Source organism: Mustela lutreola, chromosome 9 (assembly GCF_030435805.1).
Source record: "Mustela lutreola isolate mMusLut2 chromosome 9, mMusLut2.pri, whole genome shotgun sequence".
Taxonomy (NCBI): Eukaryota; Metazoa; Chordata; class Mammalia; order Carnivora; family Mustelidae; genus Mustela; species Mustela lutreola.
This window is the reverse complement of record NC_081298.1, coordinates 109,941,861-109,954,791: the sequence shown is the minus strand read 5'-3', so window position 1 is coordinate 109,954,791 and position 12,931 is coordinate 109,941,861. Positions and strand designations below refer to the sequence as shown.

Here is a 12,931-nt window from a genome sequence, read left to right as displayed (position 1 = left end):
CTGCCTTGAAGAAAATGTTCATAGAAGCCTTCTGGGCTTTGATAAAGCTGTGGGTGAGGACTCGAAAGATGTGAATAAATGTTACTGGAAACTGGAGGAAGGAAGATTCTTGCTCTGGAGGGCCAGAACTTTAGCAACACTGGGGCCTGCAGTTACAGGGAAAGTGGAAAATGTACCCCATCCGCTGGAAGTGTTGAGAGTGCCTGCTTGCCTATGACGGCTTACCCTAGAATGCCAAAAGACAGGGAAGCTCAGGGAAACAGTGCTTAACATGGAGGAACTGAGACTTGCTGTGGTTTTGAAGATTCCCAAGTCCTCCCTACAGTAACTGTATTCATTTCTTGTGGCTGCTGTAACCAAGTACCGTGGTGGTAGCTCCTGGCAGCTGTGTCCCTTGGCTTGTCTTCTCATCATTCCAAGCTCTGCTTCTATCACCTCATGGCATTCTTGAGTCTGTGTATCTCTGCCTTCCTTTCTTCCTTTGAGGAAACCTGTCCATTGTACTGGACTAAGTCTCACCCTACTCCAGTATGAACTCCTCTTAACTTGACTACACATGCAGAGACCCTGTTCCGCAAAAGATGGCGTTCACAGACCCTGGGGATTAGGGCTTCCATACATCTTTTTTGGAAGACGTGCTCTTACCTTCTCTAGCCTTCTCCATGCCCCAAAGACCCATCTCAAAGAGATTTGTGGATGTGGACTTTTTTGTCTAATGGGCTAACTGCCCCCCCCAAAAGATTCACAGAAGATGTATAAAGTTTTTAAGAAAATTATTTCAGCCACATTTTTTTAACTCAGAGATAGCACATGATGAATAGAGCCTTAAGCCACCAAGCTTCTACAAGCCTGGAGCAGGCTGAGAAGACTACTCAGTCACAAACATGTGGCCCTTTCATGATAATGGGAAGATTCCTCAGAGGGAACAACTATGAGCCCAGAGGGTGGAGCCAAGGGCCATGGAGAATAAGAACTCCTGGACAGGAGTAGGACTAAATCTTAATTTTAAAAAAAAGTTTGACATTTGCTCAGCTGGATTTCAGAGTTTCTATGGATCACTGACCCCTTTATTCCTCCCATTTTCTTTCCTTTTGAGCAAGAATATACATAGTGGTTATCCAGTCCTATCCCACTATTGTATGTTGGTCCTGTAGGGGACAGATGATCTCTCCCCCTTATAAGCCTTCAAATCAAAAGGAACTATACTTAAGGAATGACATCTGGGGAATGTAATCTGCATCCAGCCTAGGCTTAGATGATGGGACTCTGGAATTTGGATCACTGTAGTAATGAGATGAGATGTCCATGGACCTTGGAAAGAGATGAGGTTAGGCTGTGATAGAATCCAAGGTTGTCTTCAAGGATCCCTGCTTCCTGCTAGTCTCATCCTTTTATATACATTGTGCCAGGGCTAGTTGGCATAACCAGTAGAATGCAGCAGAAGTAATGGAATGTTTTCTGAGATTGCATTATAAAGACACTGTGGCTTCTGCCTTAGTTTCTGTCTCTCTGTCTCTCCCTCACTCTGGGGGAAGCCATGTCATGAACAGCCCATGTGGCAAAGAACTAAACTGTCTTGCCAAAAGGTATGTAAATGAGCATGGAAGTGTCTCCTCCAGCCCCATTCCAGTCTTAGAGATACTGGGGACCAGGACAGTCAACAACTAGACTTGAGAGCCTGAGCCGGAAGCACCCAAACGAGACATGTCCAGATTCCCAACCCTCAGAAACCATGTCAGATACAAAAGTTATTTAAGATGCTAAATTTGGAGATAACTTGTTGCACAGTAATAGATAACTAATATAGCATCTGAAAGCAAAATCTGTTGAATAGTTTTGACTTTGATAGACATGTTTTTTGGAACAAAATTCAGAAGGAGATTATAATATCCTCGATCAGTGTTTCCATTTAATAAGATAAGATGGCATTCTTTCTGTGTCGATAAGAGCATGATTGTGCAATATTCTGATGCTTCTTGTTTTTCAGTTATTATAGACAGTGCCACAAGGAACATTCTTAACAGCCTGCAGTTTTCAGACTTTATATACTGCCACATTGTTCTCTACAAATGTTGAACCAGATTGTACTTCCCCATGCCCACATTTCTCTACACTCATTTTTCTAACACTTTATTTCTCCAACTTTATAACCTTTTTTATCTTCAGGATTGGGGAGTCTGGCATCTTCTTTTTACTTTTTATTTACTTTACTAACATTAGAAAAATAAGTCCACTCTAAAATACCTACTTTTTATTCCCTTTTAAGCATGATATTAGATGTTTTCTGATACTAATTTTTCAGAACACTTTTTGCTTATAATTGTTCTCTGCAAGAGAACAAATTGCTCACTAGTATTGATTTTCTAAGTTTGAGAAAAAAAAACATTTTCACATATACGTGTACACACACACACACACATATGTGTATTCTGAACATTAAAAAAACATTAGGCATGTGGTGTGGTGAAAAGATGTAAAGGTTTTAGAATCAGACAACTGTGTCTTACTGCTTCTGATCCTCTGCTTCTATATGTATATATTTGAGATAAGAAGAGTGGCATGATATGAACTTGTTGCAAGGATGGAATAAGGTAGAATATGTTAAAAAAAAAATCCCAGAAGAATCATTTATCATTTTTGAAAATGATAAACCTCACACTCATGTTATCTTAGTTGCTATCATTAATGTAACCATTTTCATGGGCAATTTAAAATTTGTTGAGCAGAACTGTTTTCTAGGGGTAGGCATGGGAAGACCAAAAAGATTATTAAGATAGTGCCTGCCTTGGGATAAGTTCCTTCGTTTTAGCCCAAGGCAAAATGAAATAAGTTAAGTGCTAAATTATGAAAAAAGCTACAAATGTAGAGGAAAAAATATTGACCTCTATATCTTCATTTGTATTTTTGGCTCAGCTGCTTTTTCAAATAGTTGTATGTTAACTTATATCTACCTATATTAATTTGGTATATGTTGAAATATAATGATCTGTTCAGCAATTTCAATATCTGATCCACATGGAGCTTGGACATGTCCAAAGGTGGGTCATTTCATCCAGAATGCCAAGATCTTGTAAAAATAACCATGTGATTTAGTCAGAATCTTTCGAAGGAGTAAAAACATGAGTGGGCTTCAGAAATCCGTTTTTCTTCTTAATTTTTCAGTAATGCTCTTTAATTTTCTTTAGCCGCACGTTTTATTTTAGAGTTATTTGGCCAACCCTTCTCCTCACATTAGATAGCCCATCTGCCTTTTACCCTGAAGCACAAGTGTTATGAGACTAGTAGTTCACATTCAGAGCTGGAGGGTCAAGACCACTAGTCCTCATGAAAGAGTAAGCCTGAACTATTGTCTGATAATGCTTTTCCCTCTTGTGTGTACCCAGAATTAAACTGAAAATGGGGCCAGGAACTATCCTCCAGTGTGCTGGTGGCCATGGAGGGAGACCAGCCCCATAGTTTCCCTCGAAGCCCCACTTCTCTAATTTTCCAAAATCATGCTGCAAATCTTGCTCGTTAAGATCACTGCATCATCTTCCCATTAGTAGGGAGAAAAAAATAAACCAATAAACAATGGCTTGGTTTTGAGGATATTCTATTAAGGACTTCTGTCTTTGTATGGAGAAAAGTCTATGGGAAATATAAACCCTTGGTAATCAATATATTTAACAAATGATTGTTTATTTCCAAGTGTGCATAACAAAAATTGGGCAGGTAAAAGGATGAGAATCCAGATGGAATGATAGTTCTAGTTAACTGAGGGCCGATTCACATTCTATCTCTTAGCACCCATAACCTACCTCTACCACACTAGTATTTCCCCCACTTAGGGGTATATAAGAATCACCTGGGGAACATTAATTTTAAAAATCTGATTCATGGTGCTCTACACCACACTGAAAGGCTGAGTCGAAAGGAAAAGGGAAGTGGTTTGCAAAAGAACATTATTAATCATCCTCAAAATCTAGGGGCAGTAAACTCATTTGGAAACAACTACCCTAAGTTATTTTTCCTTATTCAGAATTTGAGATTTGGGTGGAGAAGAATTGGTGAAGGCTGGAAATAAGGTTATCAGAGATGGGACTTTCTAGAACTTTCTGTCTGGAAAGCTATCTACACTTCTTATTGTTGTGGTCAATGTGTCAAATGACTCTGTGTGTGTGTGTGTGTGTGTGTGTGTGTGTGTGTGTGTGTGTGTGTATGTGGCTTTAAAGCTCTTTAGATCATTAAAACATAATAAAGCCACAGTACTTCTTTAAAGACTATCTTTCTAACAGATGATGCCAGCTGTTTTGTTTGTTATAATTTTAAACTGATAACATCTTTACTCAGGTCACCAGGTGGGGTTTTAAAATCTTCTCTGAGTTCTTATCTGTGAAAAATGAGAGCTGAGTTGGTCATTGAATGGCACACATGGCACATGCTGGAGATAGGGCTGCCATAATCGCCATCATTTGGGAACTACAAGAGTTCATTGGATACCTGGTAGATCCAGAGAGGGTCTTGGAAATGCCTTTGTCAACAAACCCAGAGACAGGAAAAACTGTGCTGCTTTGCTTGTACCTCTCTAAGAGTTTGAGGGTGGAGACAGGAACAGAGGGTAAAAGCAGCTGGGTTGTGTTTGTTACATTTTTTAAAGCCAAAACAGTGGCCTGAATAGCAGATGTTTTACTAAAGATCTCATGGCACAGAAATGCCAAGAGCTTTGTTCCAGAGGCAGATCTTCAAAGATAGGAAACAGGATTAGAAACCAGATTTCCTGAGTTCCTTCTTTACATCGATATTGATGCATCTTCTTACTCCTATGGTCAAGTTGGATTGGGAAAATGATCAAACGACCAGGACAATCTGATGGAGAGGCCTTTCTATCTTCGGAATATGGATGCTGCCTATGCAAAGGTCACCTCTGCAAAACGGTGGCTCCCTCTCTGTTGACTGGTACTTGAAATTCCTTTTGTGAGGAACATGCTCCCATTTCCCATTCCAATTTTGGGAACATATACACTAAGATAAGGCTTAAAGTCCTGCAACTCCACAGAAAAGGAAAGGGTCACCGACTGCCACTTCACAGTACACGGTGACTGAGGAAGTGGTGGATGTTGGTCTGGAGAAACCCTAGAATGGACAGGCAGCAAGATCTGAGGCTGACTGTGCCTGCTTCATGGGGGTACAGTGCTCCCAGTCCTTAGCTCAGCATTTTCTTCTTTGCTGTTGCTGGTCATAGGAAATGTTTCTGTTCTGTGATGTTTTCCTCTCATACTTTCTTCTCCACCCTATAGCAACCCAATTGAATTTTCTCTTTTCCCCTCACTTCTGACTTTCTTTACCTTTCTCTGACAGAGAGAATGCTAAATTCTCTTCCTAGGAAACCTATTATAGGGAGGGAATGAAAAGGAAAGAAGTGAAGTGAAGAGAAAGGAAAGGAAAAGGAAATAGTATTCCTGATTACTACATGGAGGGCACAATAATTTTCTTTGGGGTGTGAGAGCTAGCCTTCCCTCTTTCCTATTTGTAACTTCTTTCTCTGAGAAAGTGAGAAACTGGCTTTCATTGTTTCTTATTTGTTTACTTGTTTGATCTTCCCTGGGGTACACAGTAAGTAGTTTACAGATAGGCAGCCTGAGGATGAAGAAGTTTAGTGCTTTTTTCAAGGTAACACAGTTACCAATACCAAAGATTTGACTGATATTTGATTACTCAAATATTCTATTTTTCCTCAAACTTTTACCCACTATTTTTAATATCCATTTATGAATCTTTCTAGAAACAATACTATGGTGTTTGCCTAGTGGGGATTTTCTCTTACCCTCCTCTCAATTACGTTAGTTAATTAGAACCAAGAGCTATATCTTCTCCTGCAACTACTTAATTATTCAATTAATTATTATATCAGTGTGGACTCACAGATATTTATTCTATGTTTGGGCTACAATTCAATACTATCATTTATTTTCTTGCTCAGACTATTCCATTTTTGGCCATTGAGAACTCCTTCAGGTTACTCTCTACGTCCCTTTGATAGGTCTCTATTTTTTTTTTTTTTTTTTTTTGGTAAGCATTTCCTTATTTTCTGATACCACAAAATGTATCATATCTTCTATTTTCCTGCCAGACCTACAATCATTTTCCCAAGAATCCCTGCTTCCTTTTATTGGAAAATGGTGTTTAAAAGCCAATATTGGGTTGCTGGGTGTGCTAATAATTGCTGGAGTGTCACCACTTCTAGCTGTTCTAAGCTAGGAAATAAGTGTATGTTTACTAACTGCCACATTCTCATGCGGACCTGTATGTGTGTATATTAGAAACCACCAGTTTATACTGGTAGCTCTGATTCCAACCCAAAGCCACAACGTTCATTCTAGCCTTCCCTCTATTTTTCCCTATTTTTAACTTCTTTCTCTGAAAAAGTGAGAAACTGGCTTTCATTGTTTATTATTTGTTTACTTATTTGATCTTCCCTGGGGTACACAGTAAGTAGTTTCAGAATTGCTAACCCATACCTCTGTGAAAAAGACATTTACTAACTAGGATATTATTCTTTTGGCTTGTAATATTTAATCAAAGTAGTATTTCTAAAGTTACTTTTATTTTGGTTCCTTTTCCACACCCTTTAGTGAGATTGTGTTATTTATTTGTAACATAAGTTCATTTGTTCCTAATTGTTTCTGCTTTGGGATCTCACTACATACTGTTTGTTTTTTGCCTATTCGTGGTTTGACTATGTAAAACACTACTAAGTTTCTTGGACTTAAAGCTTTTAGAAATGTATACTCATCCCTATTTCTATTTCTTCCCTTTTTTCCCCTCTAAATACCTGTAGGTGTCCTTTACTTAAATTTAGTTTTTGGCTTCTCTTTCCTTTATTTCTTTCACCCAAATAAGCAGGAACACGTGTAATTTTCTTATATTGCTTTCTCTGTTACATGAAGGATAGCATGCCACATATACTCCTCTGTCCTTTTTTCCCCACTTAATGGTAGTATGTTTTGGGAATTACTTTATATTACTTCATAAAGCTCTATCTCATTTTAATTTTTTAATTTTAATGTTAATGTTTTAATGTTTAATTTTAATTTTAGTGTTCAGTTAGCTAACATACAATACATCGTAAGTTTATGTTGTAGTGTTCAACGATTCATTAGTTGCATATAACATTTTTTTAAGTAGCACCAGAATAATACACTGTGGATGTGCCATAGCCTACTTCATTAACCTCTTTCTAATACATGGACAATTATCTTCCTCTCAATAACTTGCAGCCAGAAATAATGCTACGTGAATAACCTTACACATATAAATTTTAGTATTACTTAATGTGTATCTTCAGGGCTGATTTCAAATTTGACTGCTGGGTCCAAAGTAAGTGAATATGTAGTGTGGCTAGGTATTGTCAAATTCTGCTTCTTGTACCAGTTTACATCCCCACCCTGCCCCCACCACCATTGTTTGTTTTTTCACAACCTCATCAACAGAACATACTCTTATACCTTTTTTTTCCCCCCAACATGATAGATAAGAAATGGTTTCTCTGTGTTGGTCTTGCTGTTCTCCAACTGTGAGAGAGCTTGAACAGTTTTTCATGAGTGTGGGGCCAGTTTAACATATTTATCATGTATTGTCTATTCATATCATTTTCCATTTATCCATAGGGCTTTTGGTATTTTGTCCTTCCATTTTTAAGAATGTTTTCTATATTAAGGCTCTTAACTCTTTGTCATATTGCAGTTTTTCCCCCAGTTTGTCACCTGTTCTTTTGACTTTGCTTATGGTGATTTTTACTATGCAAAATAAATAAATAAATAAAAATTTAACTCTTATGTAGTTAAATGTAATAATATTTGCTGTTTTTGTTTTTGGATTTTAACTGACAGAAAGCCATTCCCTGCTTTTAGGTTAAAAGGAAAGTGATCACATGGAAACCTCAATCTTAATGTCATTAGGAATCCAGCAGATGGGATTTGGGACTATCAAAAAACTGGAAGTTGAAGGGGGGGGGGGGAGTAACAGAAAGGGCAACTTCACAATATGTGTATGACATTACTCAAATCATTAACTCATATATGAAATATGCATGGATGGATAAGATGCCAAAGAGGTCCAGGGATTTTTAATTTGGAAGGTTTAAAGAGCTGAACAAAAATTCAACTGTTGCCTGCTACATGGGAAGCAGAATTTGTAGTTTGAATCCTGCCAAGTTACATGGGTAAAGTCAACTCAAAGGCTTTCCACTGAAGCCCCAGCAGGGCTATCCCTTATGTATAAAACTATGTCCCAGGAAAAAGAATTTATCCAAGGACTAAAGGTAAAATTAAAACAAAGAAAAGGCAAAACCAGAAAGATTCTTCCAAACAAAGTATGAAACACCCTCTACAAATTCAAGTTTATCTGCTTGTGAGTTAACTGGGAAAAAAATTCAACACTCTTTAGATGAAGATAATAGGATCCAGAATGAGTATTCTTTAAAGTGTCCAATATACAATAAAATGTTGTCATACATGTGAAGAAATAGGAACATATAATGCATAATCAAGAGAAAAACCAGTCAATAGAAAAAGAAATAAAATAACCTAGATGTTGAAATTAGAAGAAAAGGGTTTTTGAAAACATAATGAATGTAATAAAGAGTGAACAAAATAGGGGTGCCTGGCTGGCTCAGTCTGTTAAGCATCTGACTCTTGATTTTGGCTCTGGCCATGATTTCCAGGTCATGAGATGGAGCCTCATGTCAGGCTCCACACTCAGCATGGAGCCTGCTTGAAATTCTCTCTCTCCCTCTCACTCTGCCCCTCCTCCGGGCCATGCTCTATCTCTCTCAAACAAATCTTTTTTAAACAAAAGTATAGGTAAATATTAGTGACACTTTTCCTTTGTATCTTAAACTTTTCATAATTAAATTAGCTGTTTAAAGCAAAACTAATTATGATTATTTAGTGTTTTTAAAGTACATAAAAGTATATGCCATATATTGTCATATGGCAAGAATAACACAAAAGATGAGAAGTAGTAAACATGGAATTATACTATTATACATGAAGTATTATTAGTTAAAGGTAGACTATTATAAGTAAAGAATATATATTCTAGTAGAGAAGCTAGACTGAGGCAAAAACAAAACTCTTTAGTTAATCCAGAAGAAGTCATGGAAAGAACAACAAAAATTAAAGACCTAAGGAGATAGTCTACAAGTAGACTTATGCCCAACACTGTCTAATAACGTGTAAATGGACTGAACACTCCAATTAAAAGGCAAACATTGTCACAGAGGGTTAGAAATAAACAAGTTCCATTTATATGCTTTAAAGGTAAAGACATAAGAAAAAGATATAGCAAGCAGCTAGAACATAAGAGAGCCTATATTAATATCAGATAAAACAAACTTTAAGACAAAGACTATTACTAAGGATAAAGAAGGTTATTTCATGGTGATTTAAAGGTCACTTCGTCAAGAAGAGACAACAGGGGCACTTGGGTGGCTCAGTTGGTTACGTGTTCGATTCTTGGTTTTAGCTCAGGTCATGATCCTCAGGGTTATGAGGCTCAGCCCTACATTGGGCTCCTTACTAGGTGTGGAGCCTGCTTAAGATTGTCTCTCTGCCTCTCCCTCTTCCTCTCCCCATGCCCCACCACCCAGCTGTTGATTTCTCTCTCTCTAAAAGAGAGAGAGAGAGAGGATAACCAGAAATAGATATACACCATTAAAATATTTGAAGCAGAAATTGACAGAACTCAAAGGAGGAGTAGGGAAATCCCGTAATTGATGAAACAAGTAGACAGAAATTCAGTATGGCTACAAAAATATGAACAACACTATCATCCAATCTGACCTATTTAGCATTTATAGACATTTATTGAAAACTAGACCCAGAGACTAGAGTGCTATCCATAAGGCAGCTCTCAATAATATCAGTCAATAATTTTTAAAGATATTTATTTATTTATTTGGGGGAAGAGGGGAGAGAGAGAGGGGAGTGCATGAATGGGGGAGAGAGACAGAGGGAGAAAGGGAAGCAGACTCCTTGCTGAGGTGAGGAGCCCAATGTCTCCCAATCCCATGACCCTAAGATCATGACCTGAGTCACCCTGGCACCCCTCAGTCAATAAAATTTTTAAAAGATTGAAATAATACAGTGTTTTTTCTATCAGCAATGGCATTAAATTAGAGATCAATAACAAAAAGATATCTGGAAAATCTCCCAAATATATGAACATTAAGGAACACATTTCTAAATAATCTGTGAATCAAAGAGAGAATTATTATGGTAATTAGAAAATATTTCAAACCAAATGGTAATGAAAACACAACATAACAAATTTTGTAGGTTGTAGTAAAATTTCCTTACAGGGACATTTATACCTTGAATTGCTTATCTTAGAAAATAAAAAAGATCTTAAGTAAATGAAGTAAGCTTCTACCTTAAGAAGTTAGAAAAAGAACAAAATAAGTAGAATAAAGGTGATAACAAAGATTAAGAAGACAATTAACATAGTGAAAACAAACTATATAGAAAATCAAGAAATCTGAAATTAGGGGGGTCTGGGTGGGTCAGTGGGTTAAGCTTCTGCCTTCCACTCAGGTCATGATCCAGGGTCCTGGGATCAAGCCCTGCATTGGGCTCTCTGCTCAGCAGGGAGCCTGCTGCGCCCCCTGCCTCTCTGCCTACTTGTGATCTCTTTCTGTCAAATAAATAAATAAAATCTTAAAAAAAAATCTGAAAATGTCTTCTTTAAAATAATTGATAAAATTGATTAATCCATAGCAGGATTGATCAAGAGAAAAAGATTAAACACTAACAATATTAAGAATGAAAGAAGAGACATTGCAAAATACAAGACAGATGTTAAAAATACAAAAAAGGGAATATCATGAACAATTTTATGCAAATAAATTCAAGAACTTAGAACAAATTCCTGGAAAAATACAACTTTCAAAAGCAAGCAAAAAATGGAAGATCTAAAAATATCTATTAAATGAATTTAATTTGTAATGGAAATATTCCACAAAGAGAACTCTAGGTCCAGATGGTTCTTCTGTTGAATCCTATCAGAATCTAAAGATTAAAAAAATACCATTCTTACACAGAACTCTTTCAAAAACAATGACTGATGATACCAAGAATAATGAGTACATTACAAAAAACTAAATCAATATTCTTCATGAATACAGGTAGATATGTATAATAAAATGTTAATGATTAAATCCAGCAATATGTAAAAAAGGAAAATACATCACTAAGTGATATTTATTCCAGCAATGCAGGGTTTATTTAACATTTAAATGTGTTTTGTCAATGAAGATTGTAATATTGACAAAATAAAGGAGAAATATTGCATGATTATATAGTGCTGAAAAGAATTTTGGTAATATCCAACATGAGTTCATGCTAAAAAGTCTTAGCAAATTAGGGATAGAAAGTGGTTTCTTCTTTTGAAAGAGCATATTTGTAGTAAACCTATAGTTGACATCATAGCTAATGGAGATATATTGCACATTTTCCTTCATAAGATAGAGAACAAGATAAGAATGTTCACTTTTATCACTTCCGTTTGACATTACACTGGATATTCTAAGGCAGGGAAAAGAAATAAATGACAAAGATTATAAAGGAAGAAATAAGTCTATCTTAATTTCCAGATGAAATTATTGTTTACATAGAAAATATGAAAGAACTTACAAAAAAAGAGAGAAAAACCCCAAATCCTACCAGAACTAATAAATCGATATGAGGTTATAGGATGTAACTCAATATGCATAATAAATATCTTTCTTATATACCATCATTAAAAATTGGAAAACAAAATGTAAAAAGTGAAATATACAATATCATTAAAAAATGAATTCTTATGAATACATTTAACAAGAAAAATTCAAGCAATGCAAGAGCTGTATCTTGAAAACTAGAAACATTGCAGAAGGTAATTAAAGCCTAAATAAATGCAAAAGTATATGTGTGTACATGGAAAAACTTAATATTGCTATGATTTACTTTCTCCTGAAATTGGTCTATAGATTCAACACCACCTCAAATGTCTCAGCAGGAACTTTTGTAGAAACTCACAAGCTGATGTGACAATTCATACAGAAATACAAATGGCCTAAAATAGCCAAAACGACTATGAGAAAGTTGAAGAAATATGGAGGCCTGACATGACCCGATTTCAAAGTTTCTGCTAATTCTCCAGTTACCCAGACAGTATGGGTTTGGTGTCAGGACAAATAAACAGATCGACGGAACACTGGAGAGTCCAGAAACTGACCCACACATACATGTTAATTTGATTTTTTACAAGGGTACAAAGGAAATTAAGTAATGAAAATGTAATCTTTTCAACAAATTGTACAGGAAACTAGATATCTGAGTGGAAACTAGATATCTGAGTGGGGGGAAAAATGAGCCTTGACTTACTCCCTGTATAATGCACAAAAATTAATTTGAGATTGATCATAGACTCTAAGTAGAAGTGCAAACTATAAAACTTGCAAAGGGGAAAAGTATAGGATATTTCTGTGTAATTGAGTATTAGATATTTCTGTTGGAATTAGAGTAAACCAAGAATTCTTAGAAAGGAGGTAAGAAGCACCGACCATTAATTAAATATGAATTGACTGGATTTTTTTTTCAAAATTAAAAATTTGTAAGAAAAGAAGAAAGCAAACCTTCATAACCTTGGAGAAATTATTTGCAATACATGTATCTGACAAAAGGCTTTTTTAACCTAGGGGTGCGTGGGTGGCTCAGTCGGTTAAGCATCTGCCTTCAGCTCGAGTCATGATAACCAGGTCCTGGGATCCAGCACCACATCGGGCTCCTGGCTCAGGGGCAAGTCTACTTCTCCTTCCACCTCTCCTCCTGCTTGTGATTTCACTTTCTCTCTCTCTCTCTCTCATGAATAAATCTTTAAGAAAAAAAAAAAAAAACTTTTATTCAGAATGCAT

General features: G+C 36.4%; 1 protein-coding gene across 8 annotated transcripts in view; it reads left to right on the top strand.

Annotated features, from left to right (window-relative positions):
• ACOXL (acyl-CoA oxidase like) overlaps nucleotides 1-12,931 on the top strand; it is a 349,566-nt gene that overhangs the window by 251,425 nt on the left and 85,210 nt on the right. The gene's annotated exons all lie outside the window — the stretch shown is intronic.